The sequence below is a fragment of the Somniosus microcephalus genome, chromosome 4 (genome assembly GCF_052327205.1).
Source record: "Somniosus microcephalus isolate GS21.2 chromosome 4, FLI_Smic_1.0, whole genome shotgun sequence".
Taxonomy (NCBI): domain Eukaryota; kingdom Metazoa; phylum Chordata; class Chondrichthyes; order Squaliformes; family Somniosidae; genus Somniosus; species Somniosus microcephalus.
This window is the reverse complement of record NC_140990.1, coordinates 76,438,933-76,465,118: the sequence shown is the minus strand read 5'-3', so window position 1 is coordinate 76,465,118 and position 26,186 is coordinate 76,438,933.

Genomic DNA, 26,186 nt, shown 5'->3' with positions numbered 1-26,186 from the left:
GGGGTGAGGGTGGTTGGAGAGTAAGGGTGAAAGAGGATTTGGGGTGAGGGGGTTGGAGAGTAGGGGTGAAAGAGGAGTTCGGGTGAGGGGGTTGGATAGTAGGGGTGAGAGAGGAATTGGGGTGAGGAGGGTTGGAGAATTGGGGTGAGTGGTTGAGTGTAGGGGTGAAAGAGGAGTTGGGGTGAGGGGAGTTGGAGAGTAGGGGTGAAAGAGGAGTTGGGGTGAGGGGGTTGGAGAGTAGGGGTGAAAGAGGATTTGGGGTAAGGTAGGTTGGAGAGTAGGGGTGAAAGAGGAGTTGGGGTGAGGGGATTGGAGAGTAGGGGTGAAAGAGGAGTTGGGGTGAGGGTGTTGGAGAGTAGGGGTGAAAGAGGAGTTGGGGTGAGGGGGTTGGAGAGTAGGAGTGAAAGAGGAGTTGGGGTGAGGGGGGATGGATAGTAGGGGTGAAAGAGGAGTTGGGGTGAGGGGAGTTGGAGAGTAGGGGTGAAAGAGGAGTTGGGGTGAGGGGGTTGGAGAGTAGGGGTGAAAGAGGATTTGGGGTGAGGTAGGTTGGAGAGTAGGGGTGAAAGAGGAGTTGGGGTGAGGGGGGTTGGAGAGTAGGGGTGAAAGAGGAGTTGGGGTGAGGGGGGATGGAGAGTAGTGATGAAAGAGTGGTTGGGGTGAGGGGGTTGGAGAGTAGGGGTGAAAGAGAAGTTGGCGTGAGGGGGGTTGGAGAGTAGGGGTGAAAGTGGAGTTGGGGTGAGGGGGGATGGAGAGTAGGGATGAAAGAGGAGTTGGGGTGAGGGGTGTTGGAGAGTAGGGGTGAAAGAGGAGTTTGGGTGAGGGAGTTTGGAGAGTAGGGGTGAAAGAGGAGTTGGTGTGAAGGGGTGTGGAGAGTAGGGGTGAAAGAGGAGTTGGGGTGAGGGGGGTTGGAGAGTAGGGGTGAAAGAGGAGTTGGTGTGAAGGGGTGTGGAGAGTAGGGGTGAAAGAGGAGTTGGGGTGAGGGGATTGGAGAGTTGGGGTGAAAGAGGAGTTGGAGTGAGGGGGTTGGAGAGTAGGGGTGAAAGAGGAGTTGGGGTGAGGGGGTTGGAGAGTAGGGGTGAAAGAGGAGTTGGGGTGAGGGGGGTTGGAGAGTAGGGGTGAAAGAGGAGTTGGGGTGAGGGAGTTGGAGAGTAGGGGTGAAAGAGGAGTTGGGGTGAGGGGGGTTGGAGAGTAGGGATGAAATAGTAGTTGGGGTGAGGGGGTTGGAGAGTAAGGGTGAAAGAGAAGTTGGGGTGAGGGGGGATGGAGAGTAGGGATGAAAGAGGAGTTGGGGTGAGGGGTGTTGGATAGTCGGGGTGATAGGAGTTGGGGTGAGGGAGTTTGGAGAGTAGGGGTGAAAGAGGAGTTGGTGTGAAGGGGTGTGGAGAGTAGGGGTGAAGGAGATGTTGGTTTAAGGGGGTTGGAGATTAGGGGTGAAAGAAGTGTTGGGGTGACTTCGGTAGTGGGGAAAATGCTGGAGTCCATTATAAAAGATGTAATAGCAGAGCACTTGGAAAGCAGTGACAGGATCGGACAAAGTTAACATGGATTTACAAAAGGTAAATCGTGCTTGACTAATCTGCTGGAACTTTTTGAGGATGTAACTGGTAAAATAGATAAGGGAGAACCGGTGGATGTGGTGTATTTGGACTTTCAGAAGGCTTTCGATAAAGTCCCGCATAAGAGATTAGCATGCAAAATTAAGGCACATGTGATTGGGGGCAAGGTATTGACTTGGATAGAGAACTGGTTGGCAGATAGAAAGCAAAGAGCTGGAATAAACAGGTCGTTTTCCGAGTGGCAGGCAGTGACTAGTCGGGTACCGCAAGGCTCGGTCCTAGGACCCCAGCTGTTCATAATATATATTAATGATCTGAACGAGGGAATTGGATGTAATATCTCCAAATTTGCAGATGACACAAAGCTGGGTGGGAGGGTGTTGGTGAAAAATAAATTCAGTCGAGTCTGTCTTAAAGTAAAAGTACACAGTTTATTAACAGAACGTTCTGAGAGAAGACCATAGACCCCGCGGTCTGGTGATACCCTTCTCATTCTCTCTTGGTTGGTACAGCTTTTCATTCGATTTTCATCCAATCTCATTGTATTACAATAATCACCTGATCACATATGGCTTATTTATTCTTTTCAGTATTGGTCATGTTTGTGTAGTTAAAGGTTAGTTACATCTTACTTTGCCTTTGGTCACACGTCAAATTCCCATGACCACTATATTCTGCTGTGTCTATAAATTTAGCTAAAGCAGCACATTTCTTATCGATTACTCAGAAAGCCCCTAGACTGTTTTTTTACATTAAACACACACATTCTGTCTTGTCCCGCAGCTGCGTCTTATCTTCTGCACACTGTCCTTGTACAGGACTTAAGAAAGTAGCACTTTTCCAGTCTGTACTGTTTTAGTTCTGCTTTTTCGCATAAGAAAGTAGTACTTTTCCAGTCTGTACTGTTTTAGTTGTGCTTTTTTACATAAGTCAGTTGTTATTGTGAAACTTCTTATCGCCACCTGGTCCTTTTAGCTCTTGCTCATCTGCACATGACCCCCACTCCTTTGTTCTGATTTTAATTCTGCTGGCACCACTTAATTAGTGGTTACCTCGGCTGTCTCTGCATCAGTAATTCTGAGAGGGTTAATTTTAACCCCTTCAGTCCCTCCTGTTGGTCCCGCACCAAATTTAGATTTTGGCTAGGGATACCAACTTCTTTTCCACTTTTACCATCCCCGGGATTACTTCTATACTGATGGCTTAAACTTAGTACCTAAGTTCGTCTTTCCCCTCTGTCTATCTTGTTGTGCTAGGTGTGGTAGTCTGTGCAAATGACCAAAGAACTTTACATGTATGTTCCTATAGAAACATAGAAACATAGAAGATAGGAGCAGGAGTCGGCCATTCGGCCCTTCGAGCCTGCTCCGCCATTCAATGAGATCATGGCTGATCATCCAAATTCAGTACCCTGTCCCTGCCTTCTCCGCATATCCCTTGATCCCTTTAGCCTTAAGAAATATATCCAACTCTTTCTTGAATATATTTAATGAACTGGCCTCCACCGCCCTCTGTGGCAGAGAATTCCACAGGTTCACCACTCTCTGGGTGAAGAAATTCCTCCTCATTTCAGTCCTAAATGGTTTACCCCTTATCCTTAGACGATGACCCCTGGTTCTGGACTTCCCGCCCATCAGAAACATCCTTCCTGCATCTAGTCTGTCCAGGCCTGACAGAATTTTATAGGTTTTGATGAGATCCCCTCTCAATCTTCTAAACTCCAGTGAGTATAAGCCCAATCGACACAATCTCTCCTCATACGTCATTCCTGCCATCCAAGGTATCAGCCTTGTGAATCTTTGCTGCACTCCTTCCATGGCAAGAACGTCCTTCCTCAGGTGAGGTGACCAAAACTGCACAAAATACCCAAGGTGCGGTCTCACCAAGGCCCTGTACAACTGTAGCAAGACATCCTTGTTCCTGTACTCGAACCCTCTTGCTACGAAGGCCAACATACCATTTGCCTTCTTAACCGCCTGCTGCACCTGCATGCTTACCTTCAGCGACTGGTGCACAAGAACACCCTGGTCTCTTTGCACTTCCCCTTCTCCCAATCTATTGCCATTCAAATAATAATCTGCCTTCCTGTTTTTGCCACCAAAGTGGATAACCTCACATTTATCCACATTATAGTGCATTTGCCATGTTTCTGCCCAATCACCCAACCTGTCCAAATCGTACTAGAGTTTCACGACATCCTCCTCACAGCATACCCTCCCACCCAGCTTTGTGTCATCTGCAAATTTGGAGGTATTACATCCAATTCCCTCGTCCAGCTCATTAATATATATTGTTAACAGCTGGGGTCCTAGGACCGATCCTTGCGATACCCCACTAGTCACTGCCTGCCACTCAGAAAACGATCCGTTTATTCCAACTCTTTGCTTTCTGTCTGCCAACCAGTTCTGTATCCAAGTCAATACCTTGCCCCCAATCCCATGTGCCTTAATTTTGCACGCTAATCTCTTATGCGGGACCTTATCGAAAGCCTTCTGAAAGTCCAAATACACCACATCCACTGGTTCTCCCTTATCTATTTTACCAGTTACATCCTCAAAATCCTATCTCTATCAGTTCATTATCCCGCATTAACTGTTCGGTTTCTGGTGCAATATCGATTATATCAACTATAGCAACCAGCATTACTCGGGACACAGCTGCCCTACAACATGTATTCAAAACCATCAGCATAACACAAAATAATACTACAACTATAATAACAATTATAAGTCCATGCGTCAGATATGAACCCCAAGATCCTCCAAATAGCAAACTCCACCAGCCTTCCCCTGGGGTTTCGTGCAATTTCTTCACCTCCTTTTGTATGTGCTCAGCCAGACTAGTTATATTTTCTGAACTGTCCGGGATATAAATGCAACACTCAGTGCCGATTATTGCGCGTGTCCCGCCCTCGTTAGCCAGTAGATAATCAAGGGCCATTCTATTCTGGAAAGCCACCGTTCATATGGCCACCATTTCTGCGCTCATCTCTACCAGGGCTTCTGCTGTATCGTTTCCAACTTGTTCCAATGTGTCCGCCACTAGCTTTATTTCCTTTATCACTCTGTCTACCCCATACATAGGGAACAGTATAGCTCCGGACCTTTCGGCTTCCGTTATTTCCCTTTTGCCTCGGGATTTTGTCCCAATTCCAGGGTGTCCCCTGAGGCTGTCAAGGTGTTGTATATAGGGCACCACCTATCCCAGATAGCACGAGCCCGTCCAGTCTTGGGGCAGCCAGGGGTAAGCTTTATGCCCACAAATAAAATACATGCCGTTGTATGCCATATAGCTTGTCCATACGTTGTTCATCTTGGTGACCTTGCCCTCCCAGGGACCCCCACTGGTTTTGTTCGGGGTTCGGCTAACATTCCATTGTCCAAAGGTCATCTGTTCACCTTGGTTACTACTGTTAACCGTCTGCAAGGGATATCGCTGTTCACAGTGGCTCCATCCCACCCCCTGTCCTCCTTTTTTATTTTGTTCTAAACATACCGATCCTCGGGGCCTTCCAGTTCCCGAGGTGTTGGTGAGGACAAAGAATGGGGGTTGTTGAGCCCGATTATATTTAGGCTGGTACCATCCCGTGAAAGCGGTGAGGCTGTAACCTGCACTTCTCCAGTCCCTTGCTTCTAACCTCTGTCTAAACCCTTGCTCTTCAAGGGTCCCATTGGTATCGTTTTGGCGAATCAACCACTCAGCCATCTCTGATTCATTAAAGGGGACCAGTCGCAAGGGAATTCCCCCTTTACTATGTATTGGCACATGTGAGCACACCCAACATGAACTTAGGTTCATATTCTTTGCATAGACATAAGACATATACAAGAACGCATTTACGTGTAATTCTCTTTTCCATAACGATCTCCCCTTTCGATATTCCCGGGCTGCTGAGCACCGCAAGTTAATGGGGCAAGGAGTGTCCCCACATAGGGCAGTCCAATCACTCCTGCCAGTCAATTGAGTCCTCAGACCTCTGACCAACCAGGCTGTAGTCTCGGTTTCTCGTTCCAGCCTCCAATCCTCTCGGCTTTCATCGTTAGAAGCTGAACATCGAACTGTGTCTTGGTTACACAGTCTTATGGGATTCTGTCGCCAGGGGAGGCACTTGTATCCGAGCGGGGTAATGTCCATCATGCATACCGCAACTACAATGATACATATAAGCATTTTCATCTTTTTACTCTATGTTAACAACGTCCCAATGGCTATATCGCCAACCTAACTATTTGCTGCTTGTAGATTCTGTTTTACCTGCAGGAATACATAGATACATAATCATTAATTCGGCTCCCCCATTACAATCATTTGGATTCCTTCCTCTCTCTCAACTGGCCGGGGTCGAGGTCGGTGGGATTGTTCCCAGACGTACTTCAAAATCTGCCACAAAGTGTATCCCATTAGAATAATGCATATAGTCCAGACCAGTACCCATACCAGCGCCCATTCCCATTCCTTATACTTGTTGTGTCGGTACCTTTCTACCTAGACACAATTTAGGACTCAGAACTCAGAGATTCAAACATGAAGTGTTTTAATGGAAGGAAAGGAAGTTCTGGCAAGTTCCGAACAAAGAGAGCTAAACTTAACCAAGAGAATACCCAACCATTTATCTCCTGTGACAGCACCACCACAGGTGGGAGGAGAACACACAATAGAACACACAATACATAACATTTCCTCCCCTCTTAAATGGAAGGTCCACATTATTCCTCAATAGGTAAGTTACTTTCAATACACTCAACTAACCTAGGGTAGAGGTAGACTGCCTCAAACCCTGACTTTACCCTGGGGTTTATTCTGCCCCAGTCTTGTGGGTAAGTCACTAAGCCTACAGATCCAAGCGTCTTGGAGGCCGCCGCTCTCTGACAGGATACCGGCGGTCATTGCTGGCTTCCACAGCAGTAGGCATTGACACAGGCCTGGATGGAGAAGGTGCCTGTGTCAGTCGAAAGTCAGGAGTTTGCACAGGTGGAACAGTCTCTTTGACTTCCTGTGTTGGAGAAGAGCACTGTGGCAAAGGATGCTGGTTTGCGGTATCATTCGGAAACAGTTCAGGCCAACCAGCCGTTGGAGCCTCTGTGGCTGTGTCTGCTCCTAGCAACAGTTGATCTGTGTGTCTTCTCCAGACGACGTCCTCAGCAGTCTCAACCGTGTAAGACACAGGACCAGTCTGCGCGATCACCGTAGCAGGAACCCATTTCGGTCCAGTGTTGTAGTTTCGAGCTAGGACGTGCTCTCCAGGATGAAACCATCTCTCCTTGGCTCTTTTCTCTCTCTTTTCAACTTGAGCTTGTTGTTGACGATGGACAACCTGCTCTGCCCTTGGAGGTTTGAGTAAGTCAAAATTTGTCCGCAACTGCCTCTTCATCATGAGCGAAGCGGGGGAAGTTTTGGTTGTGGCATGCGGCTCGTTCCTGTAGGACAACAGGAAGCTGTTCAGACGTTGGTGGATTGAGCCCTGACCTTGCGATGCCTTCAAGGCGTGCTTCAAAGTTTGCACGAACCTTTCTGCCTGGCCGTTAGTAGAGGGATGATAGGGCGCAGACCTGATGTGTTGGACACCATTCACATGCAGGAAGGTTGCAAACTCCTGTGATACAAATTGTGGACCGTTGTCACTTACGAGTTGTTCTGGTGAGCCATAACGGCTGAACATCTCACCAAGTTTCTCAATTGTTTTCTCTGCCGTGGTAGACCTCATCACAGCGACCTCCGGCCACTTGCTACAAGCATCCACAACCACCATAAACATCTTCCCTTCGAAAGGACCGGCGAAGTCCACATGTACTCGCTGCCACACTTCTGCAGGCCAATCACAGGGGTGTAGGGTTGCCAGCTGTGGAACATTCCGGACCCTTTGACATGGGGAGCATGTTTTGGCTTTCTCCTCAATATTCCCATCGAGACCTGGCCACCAGAAGTAGCTTCTTGCCATTTCCTTCATCCGAACCATCCCACTGTGGCCTGTATGAAGTTGTTGCAGTATAGGTTCCCTCAGAGGTGGCGGAATGATGACACGGCGTCCCCAAAGAAGACAACCTGCCTGGATGGAGAGCTCATTTCTTTTTGAAACATAAGGTTTCAAACTAGGAGAATCTCCTATCGCTCTCCCTCGAATGACATCGTCCATTACCTCAGACAGGACTGGATCGTTGCGGGTGTACCTTCGCACCTGAACTGCAGTGACAGGTGCTCCCTCCACTTGTCTAAAGTAGAAGATGTCTATCTGACGAGGCTCTGGGGGAGTAACAGGCAAGGGTAGCCTCGAGAGACCGTCTGCGTTGCCGTGAAAGTCTGATTTGCGATATTTGATGTCGTATGTGTGTCCTGACAACAGTAAAGCCCACCTTTGCATCCTGCTTGCAGCGAGAGACGGAATTCCGGTGTGGGGCCCGAAGATTGAAGTCAATGGACGGTGGTCCGTCAGGAGTGTGAACCTTCTCCCAAACAGGTACTGATGAAATTTTCGAATTCCAAAAACAATTCCCAAGGCCTCGCGCTCGATCTGCGCATAGTTTCTCTCGGCCTTGTTCAAGGTGCGTGATGCGAAGGCGATAGGTTTCTCTTCACCCGAAGGCATGATGTGGGATATGACTGCTCCCACACCATATGGTGATGCATCACATGCTAGCTGCACGGGTAGCTTTGGGTCGAAGTGTGTCAGGACCTCCGAATTCAGCAATGCTTTCTTTGCTTGGGCGAAAGCTTCGTTGCACAGTTCAGTCCATTTCCATGTTTTGCCTTGACATAGCAACTGATGTAACGGCTTCAGCAATGTTGCTAAGCCTGGAATAAACTTCCCATAGTAGTTAAGTAGCCCCAGAAATGAACGTAACTGGCTCACATTCTGGGGTGCTGGGGCCTCCACGATCGCCTTGACCTTTGGCGGCGCCTTATGCAGGCCAGTAGCGTCAATCACATGCCCCAGGTACTCAACTGAAGACTGGAAAAATTCACATTTGTCTTTACGAACTCTGAGTCCGTACTCTTTCAGTCGTTGTAGTGTCGCATCCAAGTTCAGAAGATGATCCTCCTCATTTGTCCCAGTGACAAGGATGTCATCCAGGTAGCACTGGACTCCTGGCAGTCCACTCAAAATCTGATCCATTGCCCTTTGGAATAGAGCAGGGGCCGACGTAATTCCAAACGGAAGGCGGCAGTACCTGTATAGCCCCTTGTGTGTCACAATTGTCAGCAGCTCCTTTGATTTGTCATCGACATGCATTTGTAGATAAGCCTGGCATAAAACTATTTTGCTGAACTTTTGCCCTCCGGCCAGGCCCGTAAAAAGATCATCAATGAGGGGAAGAGGGTACTGTTCCGCAGACAGCAGCGGGTTAATAGTCACTTTAAAATCCCCGCCGATTCGAACAGATCCATCCTTTTTCAGGACAGGAACAATGGGTGTAGCCCATTTGCTCATGCTCACAGGCTCCAGGACTCCATTCTCGACTAAGGCCTCCAAGTTAGCCTCAACTTTTGGCCTAATTGCATAGGGTACAGGTCGGGCTTTGTGAAACTTCAGCTTGCTGTCAGGTTTAATGTCCAGTCTCACGTTGATCTTTTTCATGCTCCCAAGTTCCCCATTGAAGAGTTCTGCATGTTTGTTAAACACTGCAGTCAGACCTGACTCCCCTTTTGACATCATGCGGACTGCAGGCCAGTCCAACGTGATTTTCTCTAGCCACGCACGTCCCAGTAGCGATGGGTAATTTCCCTTTACCACATATAGTGGCAGTTTTGCAGTCTGTCCATTCAATTTAACTGTTACCTCAATGACGCCTCTCATGGCCACAGGTTCGCCGGTATACGTCTTTAGCACAATGTTTGTTGGCTGAAGGGTAAGATGCTTTAGCATTTTGTTGTAGACAGTGTCTGAAACAAGGGACACAGCCGCGCCTGTGTCCACCTCCATCCGCACTGATTGTCCCTCCACCAGTGGCGACACCCAGTAGCCATTTGAACCACCTGAAACCGTCAGTATATGCACCTCTTCCTCCTCAGAGGTGTCGCTCCCCTCTGTTTTGCTTGTTCCATCATACTGCACTGAATGAACACTCTTTTTCCTCTCTTGTCCAAATACAGACATTTTGCTTCCATGCTTCCCAGCTGTTAGATCCGTGGTTCAGTGGATAAATAATTACACGGATGCTGTACATAAACAAATAACAGGTCTTTACTGGAGGAGGGCAATCTCTAGACTGGGGTACAGAGGCATGCGCACAGCTTATATACCGGTGTGGTTACTGCCGGTACTACAGTATACAGGAGCTGTAAAAAGTAGTTCTGACTTAAAGCACATACACTACAATTCCTCCCTTTTTAGATTAATAATACCCCCTTAATATTCAAATAACAGTTACATTTTTACATGTACATTCAATAACAAAAGTCCATTTATAGATTCAGTCTTTGGGGCGGCTTCCTGACCCTATCGGGATAGCGCCTTTCCGGAGGTTCTTGTTCTTGTTGCAGAGGCGATTCTGACCCCCTTTCATCGGGTAGTTCATCGGGTTCCACTGCTACTGGGTCTGAAGTAGATACTACCGGTATGTCGGGTTCATCCCCAGGTACTCGAGACATGGGGTTGACGCATTCCTGTGATGCTAAGATCTGATCGACGTGGCATCTCACAATGTTCTCCCCGACATCCACTGTGTACATTAATGGCCCCTGCCTTGTACATATTGTTCCGGGTTGCCACTTCTCTGTTCGATAATCCCGGGCCAAGACTGGTTGCCCTACATTGAAGCTCCTTGTCGGCTTCTCGTTGATGTGCTGGAATTGTTTGTCCTCAACATTTCTTCGCACATTTGGTCTGAGCAAGTCCAGACGAGATCTCAACCTTCGGTTAAAGTACATCATGGCCGGGGTCTGGTTGGTAACTGCATGTGTCGCGTTTCGGTAGGCTAATAAGAAATTGTCCATCTTATGCTGTAGTGGAATTTCCTCATCGCACATGGCCTTTATCGCCTTCCTAAAGGTTTGTACGAACCTCTCAGCCAATCCATTGGTGGCTGGATGATACGGGGCGGATGTGTAATGCCTTACCCCATTCCTTTTCTTGAATTTTTGGAACTCATCGGACACAAACTGTGGTCCATTATCAGAGCAGATCTGCTCTGGCAACCCGTTTCTGGCAAATATGGTCTGTAGGACTGCAATCGTTTTCTCTGTCGTGGTTGAAGACATCTTTATCACCTCAGGCCACTTTGAATGAGCATCCACTGCAACTAAGAACATTGAGTCCATGAATGGACCAGCGAAATCAATGTGCACCCGTTGCCATGGAGAGGAGGGCCACTCCCATGGGTGTAGAGGGGCATGTGGTGGTGCATTTTGGACCTTCTGGCATCCTAAGCAGCTCTTAGTTCGGTCTTTGATTTGTTGATCGATTCCCGGCCACCACACATAAGCCCTAGCTAGGCTTTTCATTTTCACTCCCCCCAGATGACCTTCATGTAGCTCATTTAGCACTCTCTCCCTTAACTTGGGTGGAATCACCACTCTGGATCCACACATCACTGTCCCCTGGCATACTGACAGCTGTTCTCTTCTGGATGAGAATGCTGGCAACAGTGAGTCGCCATGTGTTGGCCATCCCCTCACCGTCAATTCATATACCCGTGACAGCATCGGATCATTGCGGGTCTCCTTCTCTATATCCGCGTTTGTTACTGGCAATCGTTCAATTATCGACGAATAAAATATCTCGATAGGGTCCACTGCTGGTGCTTCCTCCACAGTAGGCAGTGGCAGGTGCGATAGCCCATCAGCGTTCCCATGCTGTCTCGTGCCTTTATATTCTATTTCATATTGATTCGCCCCTAGAAACAGGGACCATCTTTGTAACCGCTGTGCAGTCATTACTGGCACGCCCTTCTTTGGATTAAAGATGGAGACAAGTGGTTGGTGGTCAGTCAGCAAGGTGAACTTCTGTCCATGCAGATAGTGGTTGTATTTTTTTACTCCCCATACTAGGCTGAGGGCCTCCCTGTCAATCTGGGCGTAGTTGCGCTCGGCTGAGGTTAGTGACTGAGACGCAAAGGCTACTGGCCTCTCCAAACCATCCAGGAATTTGTACGACAGCACCGCTCCAATGAAGTAGGGTGATGCATCACATGTCAAACGAATTGGTAGTGCTGGGTTGAAATGGGCCAACACCTCTTTTGATGTGATCAATTCTTTACACTTCTGGAAAGCTCGTCTACGTTCGTCATCCCACTTCCATGGTACCCCTGTTTGCAGTAGGGTGTTCAGCGGGTGTAATACCGTAGACAAATTTGGTAAGAACTTGTGGTAATAGTTTACCAGCCCGAGGAACGACCTCAGTTGCGACACATTTTCCGGTGCTGGAGCCTTGACTACTGCCTCTATCTTGTCAGGGGACTTATGTAACCCCTCTTCATCGATGACGTGGCCGCAATACAAGATCTGTTTCTGGAAAAACTCGCACTTGTGGCGATTAGCTCGTAGCCCATATTCCTTTAATCTGGCGAGCACCTTCTCCAAGTTAGCGAGCTGATCACTGTCATTTTCGCCCGTGACCAAGATGTCGTCCAAATAACACTGGGTCCCTGGAATCCCTTGCAGGACCTGATCCATCGCCCTTTGCCAGATAGCCGGAGCCGAGGCTACTCCAAACACCAGCCTGTTGTATTGATAGAGACCTTTATGGGTGTTGATCGTAAGGTAATGTTTCGAAGCTTCTTCTACCTCCATTTGCAAGTACGCCTGGGCTAGATCAATTTTTGTGAAGCATTTACCACCAGATAGCGAGGCGAAAATATCCTCAATTCGTGGAAGTGGATATTGCACCGTGTGAAGGACTGGGTTCACTGTCACCTTAAAATCCCCACAGATGCGGACCTTCTTTGGTTCCCCAGGCATATTACTCAACGACCTCTTCATTACAGGAACAATGGGTGTAGCCCACTCGCTCCAGTCCACTTTGGACAGTACTCCTGAACGTTCCAACCCTTCCAGCTCTGCTTCAACCACTGGTCTGATCGCATAAGGCACTGGTCTGGCCTTCAGAAACTTTGGGCTTGCATTATCCTCTATTTTAATTGTTGCTGTTATTCCTTTTAGTGTTCCTAGTCCCTCCTGGAACACTTCTTTTGCGGCAGTTAGCATTTTTGACAGCCGTCCATGTAGTGTATGTACCTTTAAGAGGAACTATGTTTTTGAAGCCCCTGTATACTGTAGTACCAGTAGTGACCACTCGGGTATATAAGCCTGTGTAGCGTCTTGTGTTGTTAGTTCACCTCCAGACTTTGTTCAGTAAACACTTGTTAAATCAACTCCTGCATTCCGTGTCTCCATTAACACACGGATCTAACAGTGGCGATGAGTTAGAAACGAACTTACCTGCAATTCGGCAGCACCTCAAGGGGATCGATTCCTCAGACGAAGGTCAAAGCCAGAAGCAAGAAAAAAAAATAACTCGAAGAAACTCAAAAACGAGGGCCAGGCTTGGTCTCCAGTCTGTGGTTTCCCCAGCTAAATGGGCTGGTGGCAGGTAGTGCACTGATCCTTCCTGGGCTGCGGCGGGCTAGAGCTCGATCGGGTGGCTCTGCAACGGGGCCGGGCAGCGAGTCGGGAAGCAGAAGCAAAGAGAGAGAGAGGGTGGAGCACTCAGGGCACGGCTGGTGCTGCAAAGCAGGTCGGCGTTCGGACCGAGCAGAGGGAGGGGAAAGTCCCAGAGGGTCCGCTCCACGACGGGGACGGTTCTCCAAGTAACGGAGAAACTGTTGAAGCGATATATAAAAAAAATAGAAATACCGCGAAAAGCTGCAGGTCGCAACGGGAACTGCGGAGAACAGCGTTGGCAGCAGCGGCAGCGGCGGGAAAGCGCGGGAGGCGCCATCTTAACTCGGCGGGGAAGAAAGAAAAGCGCGGGAAGCGCCGTTTTAGATTTTCAAGATGCCGAAGACTGGCAATATTACTGCTTTCGATAGTGATATAGAAGATTGGACCATATATGTGGAAAGAGTGGAGGTATATTGGAAGGCGAATGAAGTAGCGGATGATAAAAAGGCATCGGTACTTCTAAATCTGATGGGCGCAAGGACATACGGGCTGTTACGAAACTTGATCACTCCAGCCAAACCGATGGACAAGAATTGTAAGGAGATTGTTGATACCTTACAGGAGCACTTAAACCCAACACCGCTGCTGATAGTGGAACGATTCAAATTCTTCAGGAGGAATCAGCACAAGAATGAAAGTAACGCTGATTACCTCACCGAATTACGAAAGCTGTCAAAGCACTGCCAATTCGGGGCAGGACTGGCAGATTCTCTACGAGACAAATTCGTCTGCGGTCTCCTAAGCGAAGGAACACAGAAAAGACTACTTTCTGAGAAAGATTTGACACTGGACAAGGCTTTCAGTGTGGCTGTATCATACGAAGCAGCAGCAAGAGGAGCTGCAGAGATGCAGCAAAAGCCACAGGACTTCGGCACCCATGAAATGACACGGGGTTTTGAGAGATGTTATCACTGCGACAGATCCACCCATGACCAGAAGGACTGCTGGTTCAAGGACAAAGCATGCAGGCAATGCGGAAAGATGGGACACATTGCACGTGTATGCAGATCTGGAAAGAAATCCGCTGACAGTAAAAAGGTCATTAAGGAAAAGTACAGAAAGGTACAAATGATGACGGGCAGGACGGTGGCATAAGTGGTTAGCACTGTTGCCTCACAGCGCCAGGGACCCGGGTTCAAATCCGGCCTCGGGTGACTGTCTGTGTGGAGTTTGCACATTCTCCCCGTGTTTGCGTGGGTTTCCTCCGGGTGCTCCGGTTTCCTCCCACAGTCCAAAGATGTGCGGGTTAGATTGATTGGCTATGATAAATTGACCTTAGTGTTAGGGGGATTAAATACGTGGGGTTACGGGGATAGGGTGGGATATGTGTTGGTGTAGGGGTTATGGGGATTGGGTGGGATATGTGTCGGTGCAGGCTCGATGGGCCGAAATGGCCTCTATCTGCACTGTGGGGTTTCTGTGATTTCTGAGTAGCTCCGAAGACCAGAAGAGCGATAGCGACTCCGGAAACAAGAGACTAAGCTGTCTCAAATTACATAATGTAATTGCCAAAGAAGATTACCAGACCATTTGGGTTACCCTCACGATAGCGGGGTCCCCAGTCAAAATGGAGCTAGATACAGGATCAGCTCTGACCATCATGAGTCGACGGGATTACGAGCGGCTATTTCCGCATATACTTTTGAAAGACACATCCATTGTCTTGAAGACATATACGGGGCAGAAAGTATACCCCAGAGGGAAAATAAGGGTGCCTGTTGTATACAACGACAAGGAAATACAGAAGTTGTATTTATACGTTCTGCAAGATGGTGGTCCGCCGTTGTTGGGACGTGAATGGATCAGAAAGATACGTTTAGACTGGCACTCCATTCAGGCACTGACGGTGACCAGTAAGAAAAAAAACGATGATGACGTCATACCTGGACGATTAAAAGAAATCTTGGCTAACGCCAAAGAAGTGTTTCAACAGGAACTAGGAACCCTGAAAGGCGCCACCGCCTCAATAAAAGTGGAAGATGCGGCAATTCCTAAGTTTTTTAAGGGAAGGCCGGTGCCATACACAATTCGTCCAGCCGTCGAGGCAGAGCTGGTGAATTTGGAAAAAGCAGGCGTGTTATCCAAGGTAGATTGGAGTGAGTGGGCAACAGCCATCGTCCCGGTCATGAAGAAAACGTTGAATAATGATAAATCTGAAGAACAGAGAAAAGTTCGTATCTGTGGGGACTTCAAGGTGACTGTAAACCCGGTTCTTCACACGGTACAGTATCCTCTTCCGAGGATAGAAGATATTTTCGCCTCACTATCCAGAGGGAAACGTTTCACCAAAATTGACTTAGCACAGGCATATCTACAGATGTAGGTTGAGGAGGCCTCTAAAAAGTATCTCATGATAAACACACACAAAGGCCTGTACCAGTACAATTGACTGGTTTTCGGAGTGGCATCAGCTCCGGCTATCTGGCAAAGAGCTATGGAGCAAGTCCTGCAAGGGATTCCGGGGACTCAATGCTACCTAGACGACATCCTTGTAACAGGAGAAAACGACAACAAGCACCTTGCCAACTTGGAGCAGGTGCTCACGAGGCTGAGAGAACGGGGCCTACGAGCAAATCGCCCCAAATGCGAATTTTTCCAGAAACAAATATCATATTGTGGCCATGTCATTAACGAAGAAAGGTTGCATAAGTCACCTGAAAAATTGAAGCGTTCATAAAGGCCCCAGCGCCTGAAAATGTCTCACAATTAAGGTCGTTCCTGGGATTAGTAAATTACTATCATAAATTTTTACCAAACTTGTCGACGGTTCTGCACTCGCTTAACGCACTGCTACAAACGGGAGTAGTTTGGAAATGGAGCGAGGACTGTAAACGTGCCTTCCATAAATGCAAAGGCTTGATCACGTCCAGGGAAGTTTTGGCTCATTACAACCCATCGCTGCCAATCAGACTGGCATGCGATGCATCCCCTTATGGCGTGGGAGCGGTATTATCGCATAGATTCCCTGATGGCTCGGAGCGGCCGATAGCTTTTGCGTCACGCTCATTGAACTCAGCTGAGCGTAACTATGCCCAGATCGACAGGGAGGCACTCAGCCTGGTGTGGGGGGTGAAGAAATTCAACCATTACCTACACGGACAAAAGTTTACCTTGTTGACTGACCATCAACCCCTCGTCTCCATATTCAACCCTAAAAAGGGCGTTCCTATTATGACAGCGCAAAGGCTACAGAGGTGGTCCCTTTTCCTAGGGGCACACCAATATGACATAGAGTACAAAGGAACAAAACAGCATGGGAATGCTGACGGGTTATCGCGCCTACCGTTGCCAACGGTGGAAGAGGCGCCTACAGTGGACCCAGTGGAGATATTCCACTCGACCATAGTGGAATGTCTACCGGTGACAAATTCTACCATTGAAAAGGAAACGCGAAATGACCCAACTCTCTCACGAGTCTACAATTTAACGGTGAAGGGATGGCCAGCACATGGCGAACCACTGTTGCCAGCATTCTCGCAATGAAGAGAACAGCTGTCAGTGTGCCGAGGAACCTTGATGTGTGGATCCAGAGTGGTGATTCCACCCAAACGCAAGGATAAAGTGCTAAAGGAGCTTCACGAGGGGCATCTGGGTGGAGTGAAAATGAAGAACTTAGCCAGAGCGTTTGTGTGGTGGCCAGGTATCGATGGAGACATCGAAGAAATGACCAAGAGCTGTCTAGGATGCCAGAAGGTCCAAAACGCCCCACCACAAGCCCCTCTACATCCATGGTAGTGGCCCTCATCTCCATGGCAAAGGGTACATATCGACTTTGCTGGTCCATTTATGGACTCAATGTTCTTAATCGTGGTGGATGTACACTACAAGTGGCCGGAGGTAATAAAGATGTCCTCCACCACCACGGAAAAAACCATCACAGTATTAAGGACCATATTCACCAGGAATGGGCTGCCTGAACAGATCTGTTCTGATAATGGACCACAATTTGTTTCCGAAGAATTCAGGAAGTTCTTAAAAACAATGGGGTTAAGCACAACACGTCCACCCCATACCATCCCGCCACCAATGGATTGGCTGAAAGGTTTGTCCAGACCTTCAAGAAGGCCATAAAGGCCATGGGTAATGAAGACATAAATCTACAACATAAGGTAGATAACTTCTTGTTTGCGTACAGGAATGCAACACTTGTGGTTACAAACCAAACCCCCGCCATGATGTTTTTCAATAGAAGACTAAGATGCCGGCTGGATTTGGTCAAGCCAAACATCAGAAGGGATGTAGAGAACCGGCAATTTCAAAGCATGAATGAAAGGCCAACTAGAACCTTCCAGATAGGTCAACCAGTTTTGGCCCGGGACTACCGTACAGAGAAATGGCAGCCTGGAACTATTTGCACATGACTAGGACCACTGATGTATATCGTGGACATTGGAGAAAGCATAATAAGGCGCCATGCTGACCAGATCATAGAGTCATCCGAAAAAGGACAACCTACACCACAACTCTATATGCCTAGTGATGAAGCAGAGATACCCATAGTATATACCTCCGATCCGGTGATACTGGAACCAGATGAACTCGACACTAGCATTGAAGCCGAATTGACCTTGCCAAAAGAACCTACTACACCACCGAGGCGTTATCTGGACCGAGTCAGGAAGCCTCCAGAGAGACTGAATTTGTAATTGATTAACTTCAGCAAATGTGTTGTATTATTGTTCTTGTAAAAATGTTATTTAATGATTACTTAAAATGTTATGTACTATTTATCTAAAAGGGGAGGAATTGTAGTGTATGTACCTTTAAGAGGAACTATGTTTTTGAAGCCCTTGTATACTGTAGTACCAGTAGTGACCACTCGGGTATATAAGTCTGTGTAGCGTCTTGTGTTGTTAGTTCACCTCCAGACTTTGTTCAGTAAACACTTGTTAAATCAACTCCTGCATTCCGTGTCTCCATTAACACACAGATCTAACAGTCCAGGTGTGACGTCGTCATCCTTTTTGGCCTCCACCTTCAGTGCCTGTATGGAATGCCAATCTAAATGTATCTTTCGGATCCATTCACATCCTAGCAGTGGTGGTCCTCCATTTGGCAATACATATATATCCATTTTAGGTATTTCCTGACCTTTATATGTCACTTTCACCCTTATATTCCCTTTGGGGTAGACTTTTTGCCCCGCATACATCTTCAAGACAATCTCTGTAGCTTTCAAGGGTATGTGTGAAAATAGCCGCTTGTAGTCTCTTTGATTTATGACTGTTAGAGCTGACCCTGTGTCCAATTCCATTTCCACTTGGACTCCGTCTATCTTGAGTGTAACCCAGATAGTCTGGTGATCCTCCATTTCGGTTACATTATGTAGTTTCAGACAACCCAGCTCCTTGCTTCCGGAGTCTGTGTCACTTTTCTGTTCGTCTGAACCACTGTCCATCACCTGGTGTACCTTTTTGTACTTCTCCTGTGGAGATTTCTTACTGTTGGTTTTCTTCCCAGACCTGCAGACTCTTGCTATGTGTCCTGCTTTCCCACACTGTCTGCACACTTGGTCCTTGAACCAACAATCTTTCTGGTCATGTGTTGTTCTGCCGCAGCGATAGCACTTCCCTGTTCCATAGGTCATTTCGTTGGTGCCATATTCTTGCGGTCTCCGTTGTATCTCTGCAGCGCCCCTTGCAGCTGCTTCGTGTGATACTGACATACTGAAAGCTTTGTCCAGCGTAAGGTTCTTTTCTGATAGAAGCCGTTTCTGGGTTCCTTCACTTTGTAGCCCACACACAAACTTGTCCCTTAACGTGTCTGCTAGTCCCGCTCCAAACTGGCAGTATTTCGATAGCTTGCGCAGTTCCGTTAGGTACTCAGCATTGCTTTCATCTTTGTGTTGGTTCCTTTTATGGAACTTAAATCATTCTGCTATCAGCAGCAGTGTGCGGTTTAAGTGGTCCTGTAGGATTTCTACTATGCTTTCAAAATTCTTGTTTACCGGCTTCTCTGGGGTTATTAGATTTTGCAGTAACCCATAAGTTTTTGCACCCATGGAATTTAACAGAACCAGTGCTTTATTAGCATCTGGCACTTCATTCGCCCTGCAGTACACCTCAATACGTTCCACATATGTCGCCCAATCTTCGACTTCATTGTCGAACGTAGAGATACTGCCACTCTTCGGCATCCTTGGTTGTGCGTTAACTATCACCAATGGCGCCTCCCGCGCTTCCCCTTCTTCTCCGCTGGCACAAAATGGTGTCTCCCGCGCTTTCCTTCCTTCCCGCGCTCGCCCGTCTTCTCTGCTGTGGCTTCACAAAATGGCGTCTCCCGCGCTCTTCCTTCTTCTCCGCGGCTCAATGGCGCCTCCCGCGCTCTCCCTGCTTCTCCGCAGCTCAATGGCGTCTCCCCTTGCTTTGCCCCGCAGACCCTGATCAGCCCGTGATCCCTGGCTGTGCTCTGCGCGTTCTTCTCTTGATATTTGTCAACGCCGCTCAGTCTAGAACCTGGCTGTTTCTTACCCTCTCTCTCTCCGGTTTTGCAGTATTTTTCCTCGACGCCGCTCGGTGATCAACCCCCGGCTGCACCCTGCTCCCTTCACCCTTTTTCTTACCCCGTCGACGCTGCCCGGCTCTCTCTCTCTGCCGTCGGTCGGCTCCAGCCGCCGCTGCTCGGGAAGGGTCTGCTCTGGACCTGTCGTCGGTCTCTTACTGCTCGTTGTAGCTGGGGAACCAAGCCCGGCTCTCCACAGCCTCCCCAGTGAAGTTGGATCTCTGCCTGACTGCTGGGCGGTTGCTCGCGGTCGACGCCCGTGTTCCTGGACTCGACTATTTTTTTTTGTTTAATGTTGCAGGTAGATTCGCATCAACACTCGTTGCCACTGTTAGATCCGTGGTTCAGTGGATAAATAATTACACAGATGCTGTACATAAACAAATAACAGGTCTTTACTGGAAGAGGGCAATCTCTAGACTGGAGTACAGAGGCATGCGCACAGCTTATATACCGGTGTGGTTACTGCCGGTACTACAGTATACAGGAGCTGTAAAAAGTAGTTCTGACTTAAAGCACATACACTACACCAGCTCTGTCTGTTCTTTTTTTACCTCTACAGGCGCATTCAATGTGACCCTTTTTGCCACAATTTTGGCATTCCAGCTCCGTACACCAGCAGTCATTAGCCTGATGGCCTGTTTCCCCACAACGGTAACATGTGCCGTTCCACGCACCTTTAGGCTCAGACGACACCTTGTGAACTCTCCCTGTTGAACTCAACTGGTGAGCCTCCTTTTCCGCCATCTCCATGGAGACACTAACTTCAATGGCCTTTTCAAGAGTAAGGTTGTCCTCAGTAAGAAGGCGCTTCAGTGTGGCTGCATTTTGCAGACCACACACAAGTCTGTCTCTAATGATGTCATTCAGCACCTCCTTGAACTGGCAGTGTTCCGACAACCTTTTTAAAGCAGCAATAAACATCATCACTGATTCCCCCTCCTCTTGATTCTGTTTGTGAAATCTAAATCTCTCAGCAATAACCAGAGGTTTTGGTGAAAAATGTGCTCCAAGAATTTCCACTAGTTGCTTATATGTTTTAGTTCCTGGCTTATCTGGCTGCACGAGGCTGCGAAGTAAATTGAAAGTCTTCGGCCCGATTACACTCAAAAAGGTAGGCACGACCTTTTCATTTGCCACCGCATTCACCAATACAAAATAGTCAAAACGTTCCGTATATGCGCTCCATTGCTCCACATTTTCATCAAAATCACCGATGTTTCCTAATATAGTAGCCATCTCACGTTTCAAATTAAATTTTCTGTTTACTCACTGCACCCGTAACGTACGCAGATTCATCCGCTCCTCGTTGCCACTTGTTGTGTCGGTACCTTTCTACCTAGACACAATTTAGGACTCAGAACTCAGAGATTCAAACATGAAGTGCTTTAATGGAAGGAAAGAAAGTTCTGGCAAGTTCCGAACAAAGAGAGCTAAACTTAACCGAGAGAATACCCAACCATTTATCTCCTGTGACAGTGCCACCACAGGTGGGAGGAGAACACACAATAGAACACACAATACATAACAATACTGTCTCCAATATTCCTCGCTTTCTGTCAATGGTATTTGCTCTGGTGTAGCCATCTCTGTACTGGTGAGAGGTTGTAGACCTTTAACTGTGTCCAGTGCTTCCACCGTCCCATGCCCTTTATATCAACACAAGCACACGTATCGCTGCTGATAAGGACTTGATAAGGTCCAGACCATTTTGGGGCAAACCCTGGTTTTTCTGGTAGGACCTTAACCATTACCTTCGTTCCCGCAGGGGGAATGCATGGTAACGCAGTCAATTCTAAATCTTTGTCTTTTTCTTCCTGTCGTTCCCTAACCTGCTGTCTCATTTCTTTCAACTGTTTGCTTAACTCAAGGACATACCGGCGGAGCCTGTCTTGCAAAGGTCCTAGCTCCTCTCCTCCCGTGATTATTCCACGGGGGAGTTGCATTGCTTGCCCTGTCATTAATTCATAGGGCGACTATCCTGTGGTGCGGTTTGTGATGGCTCTTAACTTCATTAATACAACGGGCAACACATCCACCCAACCTTGATGTTTCTCACCCAACGCTTTGGCCAATGCGGCCTTTAGGGTTCTGTTCATCCGTTCCACCATCCCGGAACTTTGGGGGTGATAGGGAATGTGGAATTTTTGTTTTATTCCCATCCATTCACACATACCCTTCATGACCGCACCTGTAAAGTGGGTTCCCTGATCTGAATCTATTTGGATCGGTACTCCCCATCTGGGAATGACTTCTTCTGCCAGTATCTGCGCCACCGTAGTGGCAGTACAATTTCGCGTAGGGAAAGCCTCTACCCATCTGGTAAACTGATCTATTATTACTAAACAGTGCTTCTTCCCCTTTGACGTGGGGAGTGGCCCGGTAAAATCTCTCTGTATTTTCTCCCACGGACCCCTTGGTCTTGGCTGATGAGCCATGTGTATTTTAACGGGGCGGCCGGGGTTGTGTTGAGCGCATGTCAGACATTGTTGGCAATATTGTGCCACATCCCTTCCTAGCCCCGGCCACCACCAGTCTGTTCCCAACAGATGGATCATGGCTCCCCTTCCTACATGGTCGGCACCATGGTGTAATTCCAGGAGCGTCCGACGGATGCAGGCAGGGGCAACCACCTTTTTATCCTTTCGCCATACCCCCCTCCTCATCCTGTCTGCCACCCTTTTGGTACCATTCTTGCTTTTCCCTCGTGGACGTGTCTGTCTGTAATTTTTTAATATCTATCTTTTCCACCTGGGCGCTTGCTACCATTTCTGTTATAGCATCTTGTTCTAGGGCTTGTTGTGCGGCCACATCCGCGGCTCGGTTGCCCTCCTGTTGTCGGGTTTCTACCTTTTGGTGGGCCTTAATTTTTATTACTGCTGCGCGCTTTGGGGCTTTAGCGGCTTCGAGGAGTCCCTCTATTAATTTTTGATGTTTAATGTGGTTTCCGCCTGAGGTCACAAATCCTCGTCTCCCCCAGGCGGTCATGTAGTCATGCACCACCCCGAATGCGTATCGACTATCTGTATATATATTTACAGTTTTTTCTTTAGCTAGCTCCAAAGCTTTCGTTAGGGATATTATCTCTGCCACTTGCGCTGAGAGCCCTCCATCCAGCCTCCCTGATAATTCTGTTTCTAGCTGATCATTTACAACTGCCCACCCGGTTCGTGGTGCCCCGTCGATATATTTCCGGGACCCGTCCACATAGAGAGTGAATTGGGCCTCTTCTAGTGGCTCTCCTTCCAGCTGGTGGCTTTCTATCTCCTCATCTATGTTGGCACAATTGTGAGGCTCCCCCATTCCTAACATCCCTTCGGCCGGGTTTTCCCTGGTATCCCTAACTATCTGTACTGACTTGTCTGCAGGCAATAGCACCGCTCCCCATCGCGCCCTTCGCACGTTTGATGCCGCTCTTAGTTTATGGTTGTTTACCATCTCCACCAAAGTATGTTTGGTGTGGAGGACTATCTCACCTGTCATGACAGTGGGCTCACTGACCTTCACTGCCCATGCTGCACAATCTAATGCCGCTACACATCGGGACAACCCTGCAGCGACCGGTGATTGTTGGGTAGAGTAGTATGCCACCGGTCGTCTCCTATCCCCATGTCGCTGAGTCACCACCGCAGCATAAAATCCTCCCTCATTCTCACAATGGATGTGAAAGGGCTTTCTCATATCCAGTAACCCGAGTCCCGGTGCCGAAATTAAGGATTGCTTTAGTTTGTCGTACGCATCCTCCTGTCCCGGACCCCAGTCAATAAGGGCGTTACCTGGGTTTCCCCCTTTTACTAGTCTTTGTATTGGCTCTGCTATTGCGGCAAAGTTAGGTATAAAGTTCCTACTGTAATTAAAGAGTCCCATTACTTTCCTAACCCCTCTGACTGACACGGGTCTTGGCATTGCTTGGATTGCCTTCCGTCAGTCTGCGGACATTGTCCTTATGCCCTGAGACAACTGTTGCCCCAAATAGGTGACGGTAGCCTGTCCAATCTGAGCTTTCTTAGGGTTCACCTTGAATCCTCCCTTTTCTAGCGCTTGTAAGATTATAATCAGAGCCGCTATGTGCTCTCTCTCATCTTCCGAAGCTATTAATAAATCGTCCACGTATTGTAGAATTGTGCTTCGGTACGGGGTGAGGTCTATCGGTTCTAATAGGGAACTCATTACTCGGTGGAATATCGCTGGGCTATTGTGGAATCCCTGGGGTAACCGGGTCCAGGTATATTGTTTGTCCCCGACTGTGAAGGCAAATTTCTCCTGTGATTCTGGGTCCAGTGGTAGTGACCAGAATCCATTTGCTATATCCAAGACCGTGAACACTTTGTGTTCTGGACTCAGTCCGTTTAGAATGGTGGCAGGGCTAGCTACTATAGGATGCAGTTTCGCAGTTACTTTGTTAAGTTCCGTATAATCAATAGTCAATCGGAATGAGCCGTCTGGCTTAGTGACCGACCATACCGGTGAGTTAGTTGTACTTTCAGTGGTGCTAACTATCCCTTTTTCTTCCAAATCTCGTATGATCCGTACTACTGCTTCTCGTGCCTCGGGCTTAATTGGATATTGTTTATGTGGTCTGTGTACAGGACCTGGAATCACAAGGGGTTCCATATCCACTAGTCCTGTATCTTGTTTTGATACTGCCCATACTCCCTTAACACCTTCGCATACAATCCCGTACTTCCCTTCCTCTTTCTCCCAGTCTGGCTAGAACTCCCGCACTGCCTACCTTCGCCAAATTATTTGCCGGTTCGGATAACTTTATTTTCTTACCATCAGCCTGAGACCAGATTATCTTCCCCTTTCGGGGGTCTATTAACAAATTAAATTCTTTTAACAGATCGATTCCTAACACTCTTCCTTCCGAATTTGGGCATACATAGAATTGTGCAGGTAGTAACCTGCCAGCTATTTCTAACACTTGTACCTTGCTTTTGAACGCCGGTATCTTGATTCCCCCAAGTCCCATTATATACAATTTATGTTTGGTCACGGGGAGAGGTAAGTTCGTAAAAGACACGGTGGCCCCGATGTCCACTAACATATCACATTGCCGGCCCCTAACAGTGCTGTCACATGGACCCGATTATCCCCATTTCCCGCGACCCCGGGGGCCGCCGCCCGTCACTGACCCTGTTTCTTTAAGTAGTCCATGAATTTTTGGTACTCTTCTTCATCCAATGTATGCTTTGCTTTACCTGGATTATCTTGCCGCTCCCAACATTTCTCCGACGGATGGCCATTCCTACCACAATGCCGGCACTGTAAAACATTTTGTTTCGGACCACGGCAGTCTTTGGCCAAATGTCCGGGCTTTCCACAGTTATAACACCCTTTCTGCTGTTGCCACGGTTTCTGGGTGGTCCCGGTTGCGGCCCTTTCTGTTTTTATCCCCTTCTCTGGTTTTTGTTCGTCCTTACCATCTACCTGACATGCCCATCTCAGTGCATCATCATATGTGTCTGTGACTATTACTCCCATCTTCAAAATGTTCTGGTGTTCCAATGACAACCCGTCCTTAAACATTTTTACAAATACTGGATCATTTCTCTGAGGATCGTTTGATCCAGATGACTCCTGGTATTGATACCACAACCGTTCCCCGTAGACATTGGCATTTTTGCCCTTCTTCTGTCTAATTTGCATAATCAATCCCCAATTCGGGCCGGTGGCCCCCATCCCTAGTTGAACCGCATCTTTAAACAGATTCCTAGCTGTCGTTCTATTCGCGACTGTTTCTTGAATCCCAGGGATCCAGTCCCCATCCTTTATATTCTGGGCCACACGCTCCCATCTATCCCGAGGACATTTGGCCCTGACTGTGTGGTGAATATCTCTCTCATGCATATCATGAGTTTCATATAATTCTTCCAATTTCTGCCAGAACTGAATGTTCCTGGTTCGGGGTAAAAGGTCACCGAGATCTTGATTAATCATTTGTTTTTCGGCTGGTGTGAATACCTTATATGACAACAATGGGGGCCCCCCAGGATTATTAGGATTCGCTTGTGTGGTCCAGCGCACAGGGGCTACCTTAACCACTTCTACCCCTTCTTCCTGTTCATCCATTGGAGGGGCGCTGGCTACGGCCTTCTCATATGATGGCAATGGCAATGTCATGACCCCCTCTAAGGACCCTTGTTTATCCTTTAGTTTTGTCAATTTTTTCTCCAATTTTCTCACTTGCTCCTGTAGATCGCCAATCTCCTTATTCTTTTTCTCCATTTTCGTTTTAATTTCCTCGGTCTTTTGAATGACCGTTACTAATTGGTGTACCAATATCCCTTGGTGAGACCGCACCTTGAGTATTGTGTGCAGTTTTGGTCGCCTTATCTGAGGAAGGACGTTCTTGCCATGGAAGGAGCGCAGCGAAGATTCACCAGACTGATACCTGGGATGGCAGGAATGACGTATGAGGAGAGATTGGGTCAATTGGGCTTACACTCACTGGAGTTTAGAAGACTGAGAGGGGATCTCATCGAAACCTATAAAATTCTGTCAGGCCTGGACAGACTAGATGCAAGAAGGATG